General features: G+C 46.0%; 1 long non-coding RNA gene across 1 annotated transcript; it reads right to left on the bottom strand.

Annotated features, from left to right (window-relative positions):
* Positions 1-13587: 13587 nt before the first annotated feature.
* On the bottom strand, positions 13588-16866 carry LOC119395661 (uncharacterized). The gene is made up of 3 exons (XR_005184285.2): positions 16755-16866; positions 15350-15432; positions 13588-13901 (listed from the first exon to the last, which is right to left on the bottom strand). It is a non-coding gene; the product is annotated as an uncharacterized LOC119395661 (long non-coding RNA).
* Between the last annotated feature and the right edge of the window lie 2464 nt (positions 16867-19330).

Below are 19330 nucleotides of genomic sequence, written 5' to 3'. Positions count from 1 at the left end.
TTCAGCTCATTTTTCTGGTTGACAGGTTCGTGCAAATTCACTTTTTTTTCTTTTGTAGGCTAATTCACAACAAGTATTGCACATTAGAAGGACCATGTCTTGTAATCACCAGTACTCACTAACTTTACGAAGCGGTGCTTGACACAAAATATTTTCAAGAAATAATAAATCCCGCAAACATTTACTGGTGGCGGCGCCATCTGTGAAAAAAAAAATCAAGTTGTTTCGCGTCAGTTCGGACGTTCGTCAAAAGTGGCGCCTCTAAACATTATTAAGCTGCCAAAACATGGATGGGTTATTTCTGCAAACTTCAGAGGCTAAATCTAGTTGCCACGTGTTCAATGCACAATGTAACCCCATGAGGCTGCTGAAAAAGAAAGAGAGGGAAAGAGAAAGAAGGGAAGAAAGCGTGTTGCATTGTACATCATGAATGCATAGCCAGCAGGTTAGGCTATTGTGCTGAGGATTCCAAGAATTGCTTGGTTGCTCGCCTTTGTACTCAGGTGACTGTAGAAGCGTTCTTGAAGTACACAAAGAACTTGACCTTGCCTCCTCATATTTTGAGGGTCGTAGGACATTACCTGGAAGCCTACTTTCCCCTCGCGGGGAGGTGACGATTGTTTGGCAGTGTATGTGTGTTTGACATTTCATGTGACGCTGGTTGAACGATAGGATAACAATAGACTTTTTTTCTGGAGACTAGCCTGCGCGTGCCAAGTGGTGGTGACTTGACGCGCGCCATGTTTTTGGGGGGTCACAGGGCCAAACAGCTTCTGTAAACGTTGCACGGGCGGCAACAGGTGTGAACTGAGAAGCAGGTGCGAACTGAGGGGCGCCTGGCGTCGTTTGCAAATTATCCCGAAAAATACCAGACGCACGAGATTTTTTTACCGGTGCGCGGAGGCCACGGAGCCCCAGTTTCGATTTCGGTGATCTCCACTGGAGGCGCTGTTCGGACCTGAAAAACACGAGGGCTTTATGCCGGGTGTGCGAGCAAGAAGAGGAAGCCATCCCCCACCTTGTGCTACGCTGCACGTCTTTGTGCCCCCGCCAGCGAGAGGGCACTAGTCTGCCCGAGGCACTGCGGTTTGCGCGCACGAGTGACACGATGCTGCACGCAGGCGATGAAACGGCTGGTGCAGTGAACTATGCAGCAGTTCGCACCACCAAAGCAAGGCTGGTGCGGTGGTGGCGAGCGACGCAGCGGCAGCGAATTAGCCGTACAGACTTACTTACGGTGCTGTGAGTGTGTGTTTTAGGGGCGAAGCTCCTTAAGGCGGCACCCGTTCGTCCCTCGTAGTAGTAGTAGTAGTGGTAGTCCGTAACAAGTCTTACGCTTTGACCTCCAAGGTGGTGCCGGTTGGAGATTTTTCCTGTGCGTTGTTGAACAATAAAAAAATCGCAGCGTGCGCGTTAACTAAAAGCCGAATTCTTCTGTCTCTCGTTCCCCATTAGCAGCCATTGGCATGTTCCAGTAGGAAACGTTAGTAGAAGTAGAAGTGTAAGTGTTAGCTAAAAGCCGACTTCTTCTGTCTCTCATTCCCATTAGCAGCCATTGTTTACCTCCAAGGTAGTGCCTGGTGAGATTTCTCCTGAGCGTTATTAAACAATAAAAATTTTGTTCAAAACGCCGTTGATTGATGAAATAAACCAACGAAAGACGCCAGATGTTTTGTAAAAGCAGAACGAAAGAACGCCAGATGTTTCTAAAGCAAAACGAAAAGACGCCAGCTGCTTAACGAAAGACGCCAGATTTTTCTAAAGCAATGGTTTTCTAAACAATGAAAATTCACAGCGTACATGTAAAATAAAGTGAGCTGCAAGTCGTCATAACTCATCGAACCTTTAGTATAAACGCGCCCGATCTCACGTCGGTGATGATGTACTGGGCAGAATTCACGGAAGATTCACGGTTTACCGATGAACCTCCGCAGCTTCGCCCACTCATCATCATTCACTCCGTGGATATGCTGTGATTTTTTTTCTTCTTTTTTTTGTTCGCTGGCTAGGGCAAATTAATCTTGTGCATTAGCGCTAGCTGTTGGGCCAGTTGGTGCATTATGAACTTGAAAAATGGGTACCAGCGAAAACACTGAAAACACGTACACAAGAAGAAGGCGTTACACACGGACGAACGGTGGACTTTCAACTGTGCTTTATTGGAAATTGCATTGCCGCACAAGGCTTCTCACACATGCGCATTGCCATCACTTCTCACGACACGTGACACTTCAACTTAATATTTACGCTAAGTAGGCACGCTCTTTCGACGTCAGTGACAAGGACGTATCGCTGACGCAATTATCTTTACGATTCACAATGTGAAATGCTTCTAAAATCTCCCGCGAATATCTTGTCTTTCCCCTGCCCAAAATGGTCGTGCGATCGAACATCGGCTTACTAGATTTGCATTTCATGCTACTGCGGCAATGAACAGCCAGATTGCTTCCCAAGTCCCCGCTCAAGGATGTATTATGTTCTTGCAGCCGCTTATTTATACATCTTCCCGTTTGCCCAATATAAACTTTGCCACATGCTAGTAGAACGCAGTAAACAACACCAGTCTTGCACTCAACAAAGGGTTTCATGTGCTTGATTTGATAGGCCTCTTTCTTTTGAAGTGATACCTTACATACATAAGGTTTCTCACAACATAAAGAAAGTGGCTGGAAAGCAAGGAGTCAGCGTGGTTTTTTCCGCACCATGCAAATTGGCAGGCTTGTGTGCGAGAATAGGCATCGCTGGGAAAAGGAAAGAGGCCTGTCAAGTCAAGCACATGAAACCCTTTGTTGAGTGCTAGACTGGTGTTGTTTACTGCGTTCCACTAGCATGTGGCAAAGTTTATATTGGGCAAACGGGAAGATGTATAAATAAGCGGCTGCAAGAACATAATACATCCTTGAGCGGGGACTTGGGAAGCAATCTGGCTGTTCATTGCCGCAGTAGCATGAAATGCAAATCTAGTAAGCCGATGTTCGATCGCACGACCATTTTGGGCAGGGGAAAGACAAGATATTCGCGGGAGATTTTAGAAGCATTTCACATTGTGAATCGTAAAGATAATTGTGTCAGCGATACGTCCTTGTCACTGACGTCGAAAGAGCGTGCCTACTTAGCGTAAATATTAAGTTGAAGTGTCACGTGTCGTGAGAAGTGATGGCAATGCGCATGTGTGAGAAGCCTTGTGCGGCAATGCAATTTCCAATAAAGCACAGTTGAACGTCCAGCGTTCGTCCGTGTGTAACGCCTTCTTTTTGTGTACGTGTTTTCAGTGTTTTCGCTGGTACCCATTTTTCAAGTTCAAATTAATCTTGCCCGCCCGATACAAAGGGAATAGCCCCATGTCATCATCACAGGCCCATTGACACTTTGCAAAATAGTGAGCGACCCATGGCCAACACCCTCTAGAGTAGATGAGGCCTCAATTGACGTCATCACACAACGACGGGAGTGGAGGACGCGCTGCGAATCCATTCGTTCATGCTGTCTCCCGTTTTCCGAAAGTGCCGACAAAGCAACTCCGTCGTAGAGGGTGTTGCATCCGGCACCCACTTTGCAAACATCTGTAAAACTTCTCGTTCCCTGACTGTTTTTCTTGCTCTAAGAGTGTTCACCCCTCCACATTCATACAAAGGTGCAGGATCAGCACGAAGGCTTCTCAAAACGTACATCAGGAATGTCACGCCTCATTGTAAGTTTCCTCTTCCACTGAGATAAAGGGGAAAACGAAATAAAGGAAAGACAGGGATTAGTGGTAAATGGAAAAAAAAATATTCGTGTGCTAGCCTGTGGTTGAGGCTTTCGTGTGGAAAACAAGCTTGCTCGCATATGCGCAGTAACTATTTTGCAAGCCGTCAGTTAGCGAGCCATATTTCCCCGACTGCAGCGAAAAGTGCGGATGGCTGCGTGAGCTCTAGCGTTCCCAGCCGCACGTAGCAAAACAAACGTGATGCGTCCCAACGCCGGCTGAAGTTTGGAAACACAGGAATAAAGCTTGGACTGCGCGAAATACACAACACGCGCACAATTTACGCTATATGAACAAAGAACCTCTAGCAAAACTAAACTTGGCAGATAATCCTTTTGCTCACGTAGAACATGTGACGTCTTATTTTCTAGGCACCCTTCACAGGCCAGAGTGCGCGACGTAGCTCATTTACCGTCTCAGTATCGCCGGCATCGGCCGCCACAGACACCTAGTAAATGAGGCTTTCGCAGAAAACACAGACGCGCTTAAACGTGCCCCTCCGATGGACCTTTTCAACGAGAGCTCACTGGGTGCAGCCATACTACCCTGAGTTCGGCATACGTGTGAGCCGCCTATCCCCCCGCCAAATATAGAATTTTTGTTCCACGGTGAAGTTTCAATTCAAAGTGACCACATAGGGTGCCTCAAGAAAAAAAAATAATAAAATAATCCCATATGCTGGCGCTATGAGTGCTCTCATCGGTGAGTGCGTGCGAATTGCCTAAAGCAACCACTTTCTGTGATCACTTCGTTTACTACACCACTGTGCGGCGGCTCTGCAACGAATGAAAAGATCTCGAGTACCATGTGCGCGAACTGATCTGGTTCTGACAGGTGCGCCGTCGCATTCGCGAAAGCCCAGCAAGTGCGTAGGGGGTGTGCCAAATATCTATCCAAATAAAACTCTCAAGGTCCCTTATGCATTTGAATAACAGTATTCTAACGCCAAAGCCGCCTTCTTTTTCTTCTCTGTCGACTTTCTCCCTTCCCCACCCCCACCCCACCGAAAGCTTTCCGCACCTCACGCGGTTTGTCAGCCCCTCGGGGATCTGCCCACCTTTGACCAAGCAGCGATGTCATGTAATGACGTCACGATCACAAAACTTTTGGTGATCTGTGACGTCATAAAGTGACGTCACGCAATTATTATTTTTTTGTAGCACTCGTGTAGACGGCGAGGGGCACTTTTCGCGCTTGATGAGGACTCTAAACTTTCCCGACCATGTGTACTGTGCTAAGACGGGGAAAAAGGATGCGGCGACATCCACCACTTCTAGCAGAAGCAAGAAAGCCAGCAAAAAAAAAAAAGTCCTTGTCGGGATCAACCTTCTTGACGCTTCGGTGGAGATTTCGCACTGAATGCGTTCTTCGTTCGACTGCCGTCTCACTTTGTGTTCTGTTTTATTTATTTCTTACTTTACATTGTTGCTACGTAGACAACTGATAATAATGTACATTGGGAAATTTTGGCCGGCACTGAAAGTACAAGCAATGCATAGATTGAGTTCTGTACTATAGCTGCACACTTGGCTGCTTAGCATAAGTTTGCCCAACTTTGCCAATAGCAGCCAACCTACGGGAAGAAATGACAATTTTAGTACAAAAACAATCGCTTCCGTGAGCCTTATTGAAGAGCCTCTTCGAAAACCTGAGCTAGTTTACGGGTGTCGACTTCCGGCCTATACAGATAGGTTGGGTTTCGCCGAGAAAGAGCCCTTACACATATTATTATTCAATACTCCCAAAAGGACGCAATTCACATATGCATTACGACTTGTGCTCTTCGCTGCGGTCCTAGGAGGACTGGTTTTATAGCTGAAAAAAAAAAAACCTCTCATACGTTCGGCTAAAGCTGAGCAGTGCGTCCGTGTATGTTTGCGAGTGCGCCCTCCAGGTATGTATGCCGCGTTGCTTGACCTCCTCTCCCGCTCTCTGCCTGCTCGCCACGCTTGCACCACAACATGGCCGATGTCACCCTAATCCCCATTCACATTCTTGAAGATTTCAAATAGCTATGTAACAGAGGAAAAGGAAGCGGTGCCCTATAAACCTGTTTAGGGATGCATGAGGCTCATGGTGTTTTAACTGGCAAAAAGGCAAAGCCCTTCCTTCGTTCATGCATATAATATCACCATTTTTGGCTCATTGCAAGGCACGAAAAGGGGGCGTTGTGTAATGCTAGCCAGGAGGTAGCGGAAAGGAGCTTCCTGGGTAGCTTCTGAATGTAGCGACATAAGTATCAAGCGGACCATGTGCGACACCCACACTAAATTTACAGTCGAGCCAAAGCTGGTGACAGTGGAGAAATCTATAATTGCTATGCACGTGCGCAAGGTCGGGGCTGTTCCACGCGACCCAACACTGCCGGTGTTCAGGGCCACTGGAGAACTTCCTCGAGAAGTTACTGCACAAACGAACGGTCTTCTACTCTTTTTTAGCGAGGGAGAGAAACAGTCGGTTCAGAAACCAAACCATTATTTCCAGCAACCCTTGCCGCAGCGCGGCTCAGCGCCTAACCGTCCTCTTGTAAAGTTATACGCTACCAGGAGAGAGAGAGAGAGAGGCACCTCTTTTCTGGACAGTTGCACGGGAGTACAAGGCTCTTGGGTCCGTGCCTTTTTTTGTTGCTCTTGTTGTTGGGGAGTTGGGAGGGGGGGGGGGACGTCACGCACATTTGAAACGTTTCAAAGGAGATTATAGAAGCATCGGCACCCCCGAAAAGAATGGATTAGTTGCAGCAGGAACAGGCATTTCGCCGCCACGTGCTACGACGGCGGAGAGTGCATTTTCCTCCCTTTTTTTCCAAATGTGACTTAGTGGCGTCTTTTGGTGGCTCAAGCAGAAACTACTCGCAAGATGGCGACGGTCGTACCGTCACCTTAAGGGGTATTCAGACGGGGGAGGAATGCTCGGGGGAGCCGGGGGGATTGCGTATCACGTGACCGCGACGTCACGGATTAGCGAGTGGGCGTGACCCCCCGCGCCTCCTCGGAGGAGACGGGGACGTTTTCCCCGAAAGGACAAACGATGCCCCTGCGGTGGGGTATGTGGGGGAATTTCGGGCTCTTGTTTGGCCACATTGTTGCACTTGCTCCTGCAGAGAGCGGCAGTGGGTTTCCAGTCTGCAGCTGGATGGTCGTCTGCAGCTCGTCGTCAGCAGCTCGTTAAACGGGTGGTGCAAGCCAACAGAGTAGTCTAGTAACACTGGTCTCCCCCTCCGTTTGCCTCGTCCGTGTGAGTGGGGGGCATTTGTGGAGACTTCTCCTCGCGAGCTGACGTCACTAGGCTCCGCCTTTATCCCCCGAGCATTTCTCCCCCGTCTGAATACGCTTTTAAGGTCAAAATACGAGATCAAATCTCGTGATATTATATTACAGTTTAACTTCATGGCGTATACTCGATTAAACGTGATCACCTATTGTTTCAAGCAATTGGATAACGGCGACGCACACGCCTGTAGCGCCACTTCGGTTTTAAGACAAATAAAACGCTGAAACTTGTCATTGAGGCAAGAACTAAATACACGCGTATATTTCCCAACAGCTCCGCGAACGGAGATCGGTGAAATCGAAACTGGGGTTCTTGGGCCCGCGCCGCTAAACGACCTCGAGGGCCTGGATTCCCACTTCTTTCGGCAAAACTTGCAAGCTTGCCACATGAGGCGTCGCTCTGTTAGGTCGCCACGCTGTGACCACAAAAAAAACATGCGGTAAGTGCAGTGTTGTAGGCGTTACTGAAAAAAAGTAACTAAATACGTTACTCGTTACACTATAAAAAAAGGAACGCGTTACCGCCCTACGTTACCTACAAAAAAATGTAACGCGTTACCGTTACCGTTACCGAAAAAAAGTAACGGACGTTACCTCTGCCGTTACTCCGCAATAATAAATATTAATCTATGTGTCTTTGCTGCAGGAACCCACAATAACAATAATTTAAATCTGAAATTTATGTTTCACACAAAACTTCTAACCCAAACAACTAATATACCTAAAATGCTGATTTAACGAGTGTTACTTGCACAAATGTACCGGACGTTAGCAATGGTATAGTGGCTTAAAGTTGCCTTTAGAGTTACGTGTGATGGCTTCTGACTCTGACACATGGTGAATCCATTTTTCTCAATGTGACATTATACAGAATATGAGATTCAATCATAAACGCTATTCGCAAAGAAAGCATCAATGAAATCTCAAGAAATTTATGGTGTGCTTCTGCTAGCAAAATAGATGCGCGAATTTCGTAGTAGTAAAGAAATGCTTAAATGGGCTAGTCACGCAAAAAAATATCTGTGCATAAACATTTTTTGTTCACTTTAACCTGTATAATTACCGCAAACATTGCGAGCGTTTATGTGAGGGTGTTCAAGATCAGGCTCACTTGCTCAAGAGTTCAATAACCAGAAACTTCGCTGCAGTTGCGGATAGAAAAAGCAAAATTTATTTCAAAAACAAAGTTGGTAAGCCTTATCAACTTTGTAGCTGCTATAAAATGTCGCATATTTAGACACTTTTCAAAAACAGTTTCCTTAGCTCTACAAGTTTCAAGCAAATGCATTACTTTACTCTTTGTTGCGCATACATTTCATACACAAAATATCTTCTTTGTAACGATAATATTTGTGTTTTACAACATCGTGAACTTTCGAGAACGACAGGTAATGAAATTGGTCCCTCCGGATTGAATATGTTTGATATTTCCTCCCTCGTAAATCATGCAGTTAATAAGGAAATTAAGTTTCTTTTCGGGCTACTGGCATGGGACATGCATAAAATATAAAATACTCAATCAAATCTAAAATATCTATTTTCGGATCCGTGTCGATCTCTCGTGGAATCACCCGTTTGCAATAACCACGATTAGTACACTAACTGCGGTAATATCTGCCGTGTAGCTAGCTACCTGTAACCGTGGTTAGCCGTAACCGTAGTTAGCTTAACCGCGGTTAAGGCTGTTCGTGTGACAGCGGTATTAATGTAGTGAGTAAAAAAAAAATATTTTTTTTTTTGCGTTACAAGAAAAAATTCTACGTTTCGCGTCCCGCTCACATTATTTTTCAGGGTTTTCTTCCAGCCGGAAGTCACACCTGTTGTCCACACGGCAGACTCTCGATCGGCAGCGCACCTGTAGACCGGTTGACGTTACCGGCTGTCGCCTGGATGGGCCAGAATTCCACAGAAAGCCGCTTAAGTCGACGACGCGGTAGTTGTCGAATTCGATGCGGCGGCCGTTTACCATGCTATGCTCAGCGAGTGTACTCCTTTGTCACGCGAACTTGCGGACATCGTTTTTATGTTTTCGCAGCCTTTCGGGGGAGTTCTTCGTTTCCCTCACGTAAAAAATTTCACGATCAGCACGTGGTATGGAGTAAAGCAGCCCCTTCGCTTTCTCTTCCGACGGCCTGTCTTTTGGGCACGAAAAGGCGCAGGTGCCAGCAATCCATCTGCTACATTCACTTCCACGAGAAGCATGTCCGTACAGTTTCTCATGTCGAATTATGCGGCTTTCATCAAGCTTTGTGTGGCGACGGCCCAAACGTCCAAACGAGGAGTCGACGCGTCTTAAGAAATTGGTCCCCACAATTTCCACAAAAAAGCGATTCCGCCCGCGCTTTCTTGGTCAATGCCTGGCAGGCCGACAGCAGTCCGACGCTGCGACAAACGAATTTGTCGGGGCGCGCTCTGAGAAGACTGCACCCCCAGGATGAAAAAGTAACGAGTAACGTGACACCACACGTTACCGAAAAATGTTAACGTAAGTACGTTACCCGTTACAGTTTCTAAATTGTAACGAGTACGTTACTAAGTTACCGAAAAAAGTAACGCGTTACCGGTAACGCCGTTACTTGTAACGCGTTACCGCCAACACTGGGTAAGTGTCGTCACTGCCCTCCCGTAACGTGATTATTTAGTTTCTACATATAATACCTAGAGGCTACTCAGTTTCATGATTTGCGTGTCATGCAAGATTTTCATTATTACTGCTTTCAATTAACTTCTATTAACTTCAGCGGACAACTGAAGCGCCACCGTGCCAGACTTCACTTTCTAGGGGAAGCACCTCTTTGTAGTGGGACCAGGATGCTACAATAAAACGACATCTTAAGCTCAGGTACAGCTAATCTAACAACGAGGCAACGACAGCCATGCAATGATACACAATCTGCCAATACCGAAGTGCATGTCTTAGCGTCTGGCATTTGTTTACCACCGAGTGACCTTTGCAAATATTGGAACATGTTCTGCAGTATCACAACGGTAGCAATGTTACGAACACTCCGTTGCATGATATCGCTAAAACGCGCTGGATTCACAGCTGTATATTTAGTAATGCTGTTGTGTGGCACGATGTACAATTTTTAAAGCATCAAATTGTTCCGCTCTCTTATTCTTCAAACTTCCAAACTGTCGTGCTTGCTATTTGCTATTATGTTGCGTGTGTTTGTAGGGGCCAGCTAGGCTGCTTTACGCGCCGCTTTTATCCAGCCTTCCTCAGCAAGTCTTGTGCATCCCTTATACTTGCTGTGTGAAATAAAGTTGTTTGGCAAAAGGTTGCAAAAGAAAGGGGCAATATATAGGTTGCAGAAAAGAGAGAAAGACCCGGCCGCGGCGGCTGCATTTTTCTGGAGGCGAAAATGATTGAGGCCCGCGTACTTAGATTTAGGTGTGCTTTAAAGAACCCCAGGTGGTCGAAATTTCCGGAGCCCTCCACTACGGCGTCTCTGATAATCATATCGTGGTTTTGGGACGTTAATCCCCAGATAATATTATTATTCATGCTCATTCTCTCAGAATTCCAATGATCAGCTTTTTTTTCGAGAACGCAAACAAATAAATTCGTAAATTCTGCCAGTTACATTGTTAAGCATTACCGGCCCAAATAATCAGTACAAGATCTCATACAAGGCGTTTTGAACTGCGTTACGAAAACATTCATCGGATGAGACTTACGCTGCGTCTGCATAGAAAAACTGTTATTTTAAGATGAAAACGTAATATGCATGATTGAATCCTTGAATTCATATGAAAGGTTCATAATTGGTGAGGTCATCAACCGGAAAACGTTGTTCCTTATCTTGACTCTGAAACGTAAGAAAATGTTTTCTGGCAAACTACTGCGTTACTGCAGTTGTGAAACCAGACCTTGAAAAGAGTTAAGGCAATCCATGATTTGTACGAACTAGCTTTTCAGGAAACAGAGAAAAGTATAAGAAGGTGGTGCGGAGAGGGTGGAAGGGGAGACGAGGGAGAAAAAGAAAGGAGTGGGGTCGAATTCAAGTGTACAATGGTCATTGTGCGCCAATCAGGGACAGCCAACACGGGCGTATAAAAAGACGACGACTAGCACGTTTGCCACTCGACTCGCTGATCACCAAGCAGAAGGTCATGGATCCTCGCCTCGTGACAGAGTTGCTTCGGCGCCTACGGCGAAGACAGCCACCGATGATGCCACGGACGGCAGCGCTCGTACTCGAGTGCTGCATGATCAGGGGAGCCTCTGACTGCTATGACCTGCTGGACATGGCCTGCCAAGCTGTTGACGATTGGTCGGAAGTGTTCAGGGAGTTCGACCTCGAGCAACGCGCCTGTATGCCCGGCAGTGAACTACAGACAGCTCTGACTTACTGCGGTTACCCCGTCAGTGGCGAGTTTCTGAGGCTGCTGCGCGCTATATATTCGCCCATTGGGTGGGTTACCTTTGACGCCTTCATTACAGCTTGTTCTGTGCTCGCAAGCGTTTGCAAGTGAAGAATCGTCACCTCTTCACCGGAGATTTCTCAAAAGGCCCTTTTCAGGGCCACCCAATATCTGCATTGGCTGAGCTCACCCAACGTGATCCCAGTTCCGTACCCTCATAACATTTTCCTGGAAGTGCAATTAGCTTTACTTAAATTGGTTAGTCAGTTCTCTGACACATATATCAAGGCTTAGTTCGGTTCGAAAGAAAGTCAAAGTATAAGATGTAGCAGTCCTCCTTCGCAGTAGTTTAACGCGCTGGCTGTTCGTGTTTATAGCACCTTTTTTTTTCATTTTTCATATCGAATTTAGCGTTCCTGCTCCTTTAGGATCACAAATATGCGCGCGTCGCGCTGTGAAGCTACGTTACTAATATTATCTGGGGTTTAACGTCCCAAAACCACGATATCATTATGAGAGACGCCATAGTGGAGGGCTCCGGAAATTTAGACCACCTGGGGTTCTTTAACGTGCACCTAAATCTAAGTACAAGGGCCTCAAACATTTTCGCCCCCATCGAAAATGCAGCCGCCGCGGCCGGGATTCGATCCCGCGGCCTCGGGTCTGCAGTCGAGCGCCATAACCACTAGACCACCGTGGCGGGGAAGCTACGTTACTATTGAAATTACAGAACAGACAATATATGTTAAAAAGTACTGAGCAACAAGGGCAAGAGAACTAAGTCCATTTTCCTGTGCGCGTGGAAGGTTTTAGGAAACATCCACTTTAACTTAGCAGTGATGCAGCACTGGTACCAAGAAAACTATTAGGAAAAGTGATTGGTGGTATCGATGTAATCGAATTCGGTAATAGCCAACCAGCGAACGGCATGAATTTCAGTCATGAACAACATAGTGAAGAGTACCAGCACAACATCACAAATGTTATTTCAACGTACGTGACGGTACGACCGTCGCCATCTTGCGAGTAGTTTCTGCTTGAGCCACCAGAAGACGCCACTAAGTCACATTTGGAAAAAAAGGGAGCAAAATGCACTCTCCGCCGTCGTAGCACGTGGCGGCGAAGAGCCTGTTCCTGCTGCAACTAATTCATTCTTTTCGGGGGTGCCGATGCTTCTATAATCTCCTTTGAAACGTTTCAAATGTGCGTGAAGCCCCGCCCCCCCCCCAACTCCCCAACAACAACAGCAACAAAAAAAAAAAAAACACAGCATATCCACGGAGTGAATGATGATGAGTGGGCGAAGCTGCGGAGGTTCATCGGTAAACCGTGAATCTTCCGTGAATTCTGCCCAGTACATCATCACCGACGTGAGATCGGGCGCGTTTATACTAAAGGTTCGATGAGTTATGACGACTTGCAGCTCACTTTAATTTTACATGTACGCTGTGAATTTTCATTGTTTAGAAAACCATTGCTTTAGAAAACATCTGGCGTCTTTCGTTAAGCAGCTGGCGTCTTTTCATTTTGCTTTGAAACATCTGGCGTTCTTTCGTTTTGCTTTTACAAAACATCTGGCGTCTTTCGTTGGTTTATTTCATCAATCAACGGCGTTTTGAACAAAATTTGTATTGTTTAATGACGCACAGGAGAAATTTCACCAGGCACTACCTTGGAGGTAAACAATGGCTGCTAATGGGAATGAGAGACAGAAGAAGTCGGCTTTTAGCTAACACTTACACTTCTACTTCTACTAACGTTTCCTACTGGAACATGCCAATGGCTGCTAATGGGGAATGAGAGACGGAAGAATTCGGCTTTTACACTGTAAAAAAAATTTTGTCAAAATGACGGGAAAATCTTGGCAGCTCTATTTCCAAGCATATGGCCGTCAAAATGATGGCAGGCCGTCATTTTCAAATGATGGTAATGTTTTATCATTTTGATGTCTTTCCCGTCAATTCAAAATACAAGCAAACCGTCAAATTGATAAAATGTAACTATCAAAATAACTGAAGGTCGTCATTTGCAAATGACGGTGTTCTTTCATTTTGACGTCTTTTTCATGAACTCAAAACACAACCGACCTGTCAGATTGATAACATTTCACCGTCATTTGCAAGTGACGGTGTTCTTTCATTTTGACATCTTTTTCGTGAACTCAAAATACAACCGACCTGTACGTCTTTTTGTCAATGCTATTATGAGACCATCAATGTAGCATTTTCTCTGCGAGGTGACAAGAGACTCTCAACATGAAATGCAGCTGCATTGTTAGTATGATGGCCCAAGAGATGAAGTGTATTCTGTGTCACTATGAACTGTAGAGTGGTGTACCTCACCATGCGACCATCACTCGACATGGGTAGTACCTAATAAAATATGCATCGAAAGCTTTTGTCAATACTTGCACATTTATTATTCAAAGCGCTTTGATAAGGCTGAGCACCCTTGGTCCTATTCCGCTGCCTTTTCCTTTACCCCGCCTTTTGGTCCGGTTGATCTGTCCAATGTACCTGGAGTAAACAAAAAGAGAATGACAGAATAAATCCATGCGCCATAAACTATGCCAATCACATATTTGGGTTTCAGATGTGAAACGCCGGAAATGTATAAACTATGCTGCATTGTGTGAGAGACACTGTATGATGAAATCAAAGGACACCAGATAGAAATGCTGAGCAGCAAATGTGACTATATTTGTCGCATACTGAACTAGCTACATGTATATGCTCTGATGCATAATGTTCCCAAGTAAGCATGGAGGGTAATAACAAATATAAAATGTAAAAAGAGCCCACAGTTGCACAAACAAACCGTGTATAATTTCTAGTAACAGAAATAGCTGCTCATAATGTAGAGGGATAAACACATACTCTAAACCGTAATTCTGCAAGGTCATTTTGCTTCACTTCAGGAGCTCTGCCATGAATCGCATCTAGACCACTAAGTTCCAGTATAGGCTACATGCACACTTGTGGCAGCTGTCCACTTTTACAAACCTCATTATCATGCCCTGAAACTTGTTAAACATCAACACTGGTGAAATCTTGGCCTGCACTGCTAGGTGCTGCAAGATCTTCCTCACATTGTGTCACACTCTGTTTTGGACACACAATACTGCCATGAAAGCAACTTACATGAGACGTGAATGATTTTGCACTTGAAAACACTTTTTTACAGTTTACAAAACAACAGGCAGTGGCAACACTAGAAGAAATATGCTTCTTAACGTGCCCAACCTCTTTAAAAAAAAAAAAAAAAATTGACATCACGAAACATATGAGGACATCTAAATTCTTGTCCAGATGACACAGAAGCAACATCATCTCCAACATGACTGCGTGAAACAAGCACACGCAGTGCATTAAATGTTTTGAAATGTTTCGAGCAGCCCTGATTTACACATGCTACATTAACATTATGAACATTTGAATCATGACATTGAGATGTGTTTCCATGAAATATACTTTAGAAGTATGCGCCTATGAGCTGACTTCGCTGACGAGGCAATATGTTGCAGCTGTGACTTGGGTGCATGGGGTGAGTAGGCCTGCACATTAAATTTGAGGTATTAGTTCAGAGGACCCTATTTAGGGTCTGATTTGTCTTTACAAACGACACACGTGTCCTCAGAAATTTTAAAACACGGAGACAATAAATTCCAGAGATATTCAATACATACGTCGCTTCATGGAGTGTTAAAAGTTGCAGTGACATCCACAGCCAAGTATGCTTGAGGTTGATATACACCTATGCCAGAAGGCTTATGCGCTGACAGTGGGGCAATACGTCGCAGCTGTGGCGTGGGTGCATGTAGGCAGTTGGCCTGCACATTAAACTTGAGGTACTAATTCAGAAGACCCCATTTAGGGTCTGGTCTTTCTTTACAAATGACACACACATGTCCTCAGCAATGTTAAAACACGCAGAAAAAAAAAATTCCGAGATAATGAGTACATACCTCGCTTGGTCGAGTGCCAAAGTTGCAGTGATATCCACGGCCAAATATGATTGACGTTGACCTTTCAGACCTGTCCTGTGAACCTGAAATGATTGGAGCGATTAGCAGTCAGTCAATCACATCCATTCGATAGTTACATGCAGTAACTTGCAAGCACTTGACAAATCCCTTAGCCTCCTCCTCACCCTGCTGTGTTTTAAATCCTTACACATGTCGAGAACATTGCAATTTAATCCAGTTTCTCCATTTTTACGCAGTGACAGCTGCTCGTTTGATAGGCGGCACTTTTAAATTTTCTATGAAAAAATTCAAAGTCGGGGCACGCGCGTGGATGCTCTTGGTGTAATGCTTCTCAATACAAACTCCGTCTTTCGCGTCTTGGTCTTTTTTTTTTTTCGCAATGCTTCAGCGCTCCCGTTCAGTGGCGTAGCCAGGGGGTGGCACACCGGGCCCGTGCCCTCCCCGAAATTCTTTTGCATACAGAGCGAAAAATGACCATTTCAAGGAGGTGCCCCCAACCCCCGAAATGAAGGCGGTGCGCTCCCCCCCCCCCTACCCCTGAAAAAATTTCTGGCTACGCCCCTGCTCCCGTTTGCATGTTACAAGGTCACTTTCGATTGCGATTCGTGAATCAGAATAGAGCTGGCCAATCGCTATCGGATACCAACGTCTGCATCCTTTGCCGGGAAACGATCAAGAAACAGAGAGAGTAAATTGCACAAGAAATGCAGTTTTAAGCCACACTACAATACAAAAAAAAAAAAACTATTAATTTATAGTTGACGTGTACTTTTACGAATTAGCGACTATAGCATCCACATTCTGCAAGTCGTCAGAGTTGCAGATGATCATGATCAGCATTAGCGCATGTATACCAACGAAAAGATGAAAAGCAAAAAGAAACAACTAAATAAAGTCTTATACTAATTGAGGACCCTATTGAGCATTTTTTTCAAGTGCTCTGAACGTACTCGGCCGTACATGGCGCACTAGAGTTCCTCCACTCGATCCCAGTCCTCGCACCGTTTTAACCACTTTCAATCGCCATCGAAAGTGCGCGAAAAGTGCAATCTACTCAAAAACGCGCGCCAATATTCCTCGTACGTTTGAGCTTTCTTTTTTTTTCACTGGAACATTTTTATTCATTTTTTTTTCTTCTTTTATCACACTAGATGCAAGCTGACGCTTGAAAATTGCTGCACGTGGTTCAGCCTCGGTGCGAAAGCACATCGCTCGAATGCATACCGCAAAAAGCAGAACAGACGAGCGATGGGAGTCGCCTCCACAACGCGCGAAAACTAGAGCTTACTTCTTTGCTACACGCAAACGAAGTGCCTTGTTAAACCGTGCACAGCCGAAGGTGTAAACAGACGAAAGTAGTATATAAGTAGAACAGTACACTCACCTTTACACGTGCACTCGAGTTGAGGCTGCAGCTCCAAAGCACACACGCGCGTTGCACAGGCACTCGCACGCCACGCAAAAAAAAGACAAAATGGCGCACCAAACCGACATGGAAGAAGAACGCACAAAGATCGAAGAAACACGTTGGAATGTACCGGCGTACCAGCAGTACCAACACCTCCTAAAATTCTGGCAGTACCCGCTCTCTCGGCTCTTTCTCTCTCTCTCCGGCGCGGTGGCGGCTCTGCCTCTGCCGCTCTGCCTCCTCCACTCTTTTTCTTGGAGAGGTAACCGAGGTAACCGCTGAGAGAGCGACGTGTCACGTGACGTACGGTAGCCAACCGAGGCGCGCTGGAACTTTCTCTCTCATTTTTCTCTTGTCTCTCTTTCTCTCCGCTCGCTCGTTGACAAGAGAGTCGCCGTCTTTCCCATTTGACGCCGACGGCTCGTCAAAAAAGATAAAGAAGTCGCTGTCAAAATGATGGCTCGTTTTAACAGTGTAGTTAACGCGCACGCTGCGAATTTTTTATTGTTCAACAACGCACAGGAAAAATCTCCCACCGGCACCACCTTGGAGGTCAAAGCGTAAGAATGGTTACGCACTACGACTACGAGGGACGAACGGGTGCCGCCTTAAGGAGCTTCGCCCCTAAAAAGGCACGGACCCAAGAGTCTTGTACTCCCGTGCAACTGTCCAGAAAAGAGGTGCCTCTCTCTCTCTCCTGGTAGCGTATAACTTTACAAGAGGACGGTTAGGCGCTGAGCCGCGCTGCGGCAAGGGTTGCTGGAAATAATGGTTTGGTTTCTGAACCGACTGTTTCTCTCCCTCGCTAAAAAAGAGTAGAAGACCGTTCGTTTGTGCAGTAACTTCTCGAGGAAGTTCTTCAGTGGCCCTGAACACCGGCAGTGTTGGGTCGCGTGGAACAGCCCCGACCTTGCGCACGTGCATAGCAATTATAGATTTCTCCACTGTCACCAGCTTTGGCTCGACTGTAAATTTAGTGTGGGTGTCGCACATGGTCCGCTTGATACTTATGTCGCTACATTCAGAAGCTACCCAGGAAGCTCCTTTCCGCTACCTCCTGGCTATCATTACACAAAGCCCCCTTTTCGTGCCTTGCAATGAGCCAAAATTGGTGATATCATATGCATGAACGAAGGAAGGGCTTTGCCTTTTTGCCAGCTAAAACACCATGAGCCTCATGCATCCCTAAACAGGTTTATAGGCACCGCTTCCTTTTCCTCTGTTACATAGCTATTTGAAATCTTCAAGAATGTGAATAGGGATTAGGGTGACATTGGCCATGTTGTGGTGCAAGCGTGGCGAGCAGGCAGAGAGCGGGAGAGGAGGTCAAGCAACGCGACATTCATACCTGGAGGGCGCACTCACAAACATACACGAACGCACTGCTCAGCTTTAGCCGAACGTATGAGAGGTTTTTTTTTTTTTTTCAGCTATAAAACGAGTCCTCCTAGGACCGCAGCGAAGAGCACAAGTCGTAACGCATATGCGAATTGCGTCCTTTTGGGAGTATTGAATAATAATATGTGTAAGGGCTCTCTCTCGGCGAAACCCAACCTATCTGTATAGGCCGAAAGTCGACACCCGTAAACTAGCTCAGTTTTTCGATGAGGCTCTACAATAAGGCTCACGGAAGCGATTGTTTTTGTACTAAATTGTCATTTCTTCCCGCAGGTTGGCTGCTATTGGCAAAGTTGGGCAACTTATGCGAAGCAGCCAAGTGTGCAGCTATAGTACAGAACTCGATCTATGCATTGCTTGTACTTTCAGTGCCGGCCAAAATTTCCCAATGTGCATTATTATCAGTGAGTTGTCTACGTAGCAACAATGTAAAGTAAGAAATAAATAAAACAGAACACAAAGAGAGACGGCAGTTCAATGAAGAACGCATTCAGTGCGAAATCTCCACCGAAGCGTCAAGGAGGTTGATCCTGAAAAGGACTTTTTTTTTTTGCTGGCTTTCTTGCTTCTGCTAGAGGTGGTGGGTGTCGCCGCATCCTTTTTCGCCGTCTTAGCGCAGTACACGTGGTTGGGAAAGTTTAGAGTCCTCATCAAGCGCGAAAAGTGCCCCTCGCCGTCTACACGAGTGCTACAAAAAATAATAATTGCTTGACGTCACTTTATGACGTCACAGATCACCAAAATTTTTGTCATCGTGACGTCATTATATGACATCGCTGCTTGGTCAAAGGTGGGCAGATCCCCGAGGAACTGACAAACCGCGTGAGGTGCGGAAAGCTTTCGGTGGGCGTGGGTGGTAGGGGGGGGGGGGGATGAGGGGAGAAAGTCGACTGAGAAGAAAAAGAAGGCGGCTTTGGCGTTAGAATACTGTTATTCAAATGCATAAGGGACCTTGAGAGTTTTATTTGGATAGATATTTGGCACACCCCCAACACTTGGCGGGCTTTCGCGAATGCGACGGCGCACCTGTCAGAACCTGATCAGTTCGCGCACATTGTACTCGAGATCTTTTCATTCGTTGCAGAGCCGCCGCACAGTGGTGTAGTAAACGAAGTGATCACATAAAGCGGTTGCTTTAGGAAATTCGCACGCAC

This window comes from Rhipicephalus sanguineus, chromosome 6 (genome assembly GCF_013339695.2).
Source record: "Rhipicephalus sanguineus isolate Rsan-2018 chromosome 6, BIME_Rsan_1.4, whole genome shotgun sequence".
Taxonomy (NCBI): domain Eukaryota; kingdom Metazoa; phylum Arthropoda; class Arachnida; order Ixodida; family Ixodidae; genus Rhipicephalus; species Rhipicephalus sanguineus.
This window is presented reverse-complemented; position numbering and strand designations above follow the sequence as displayed.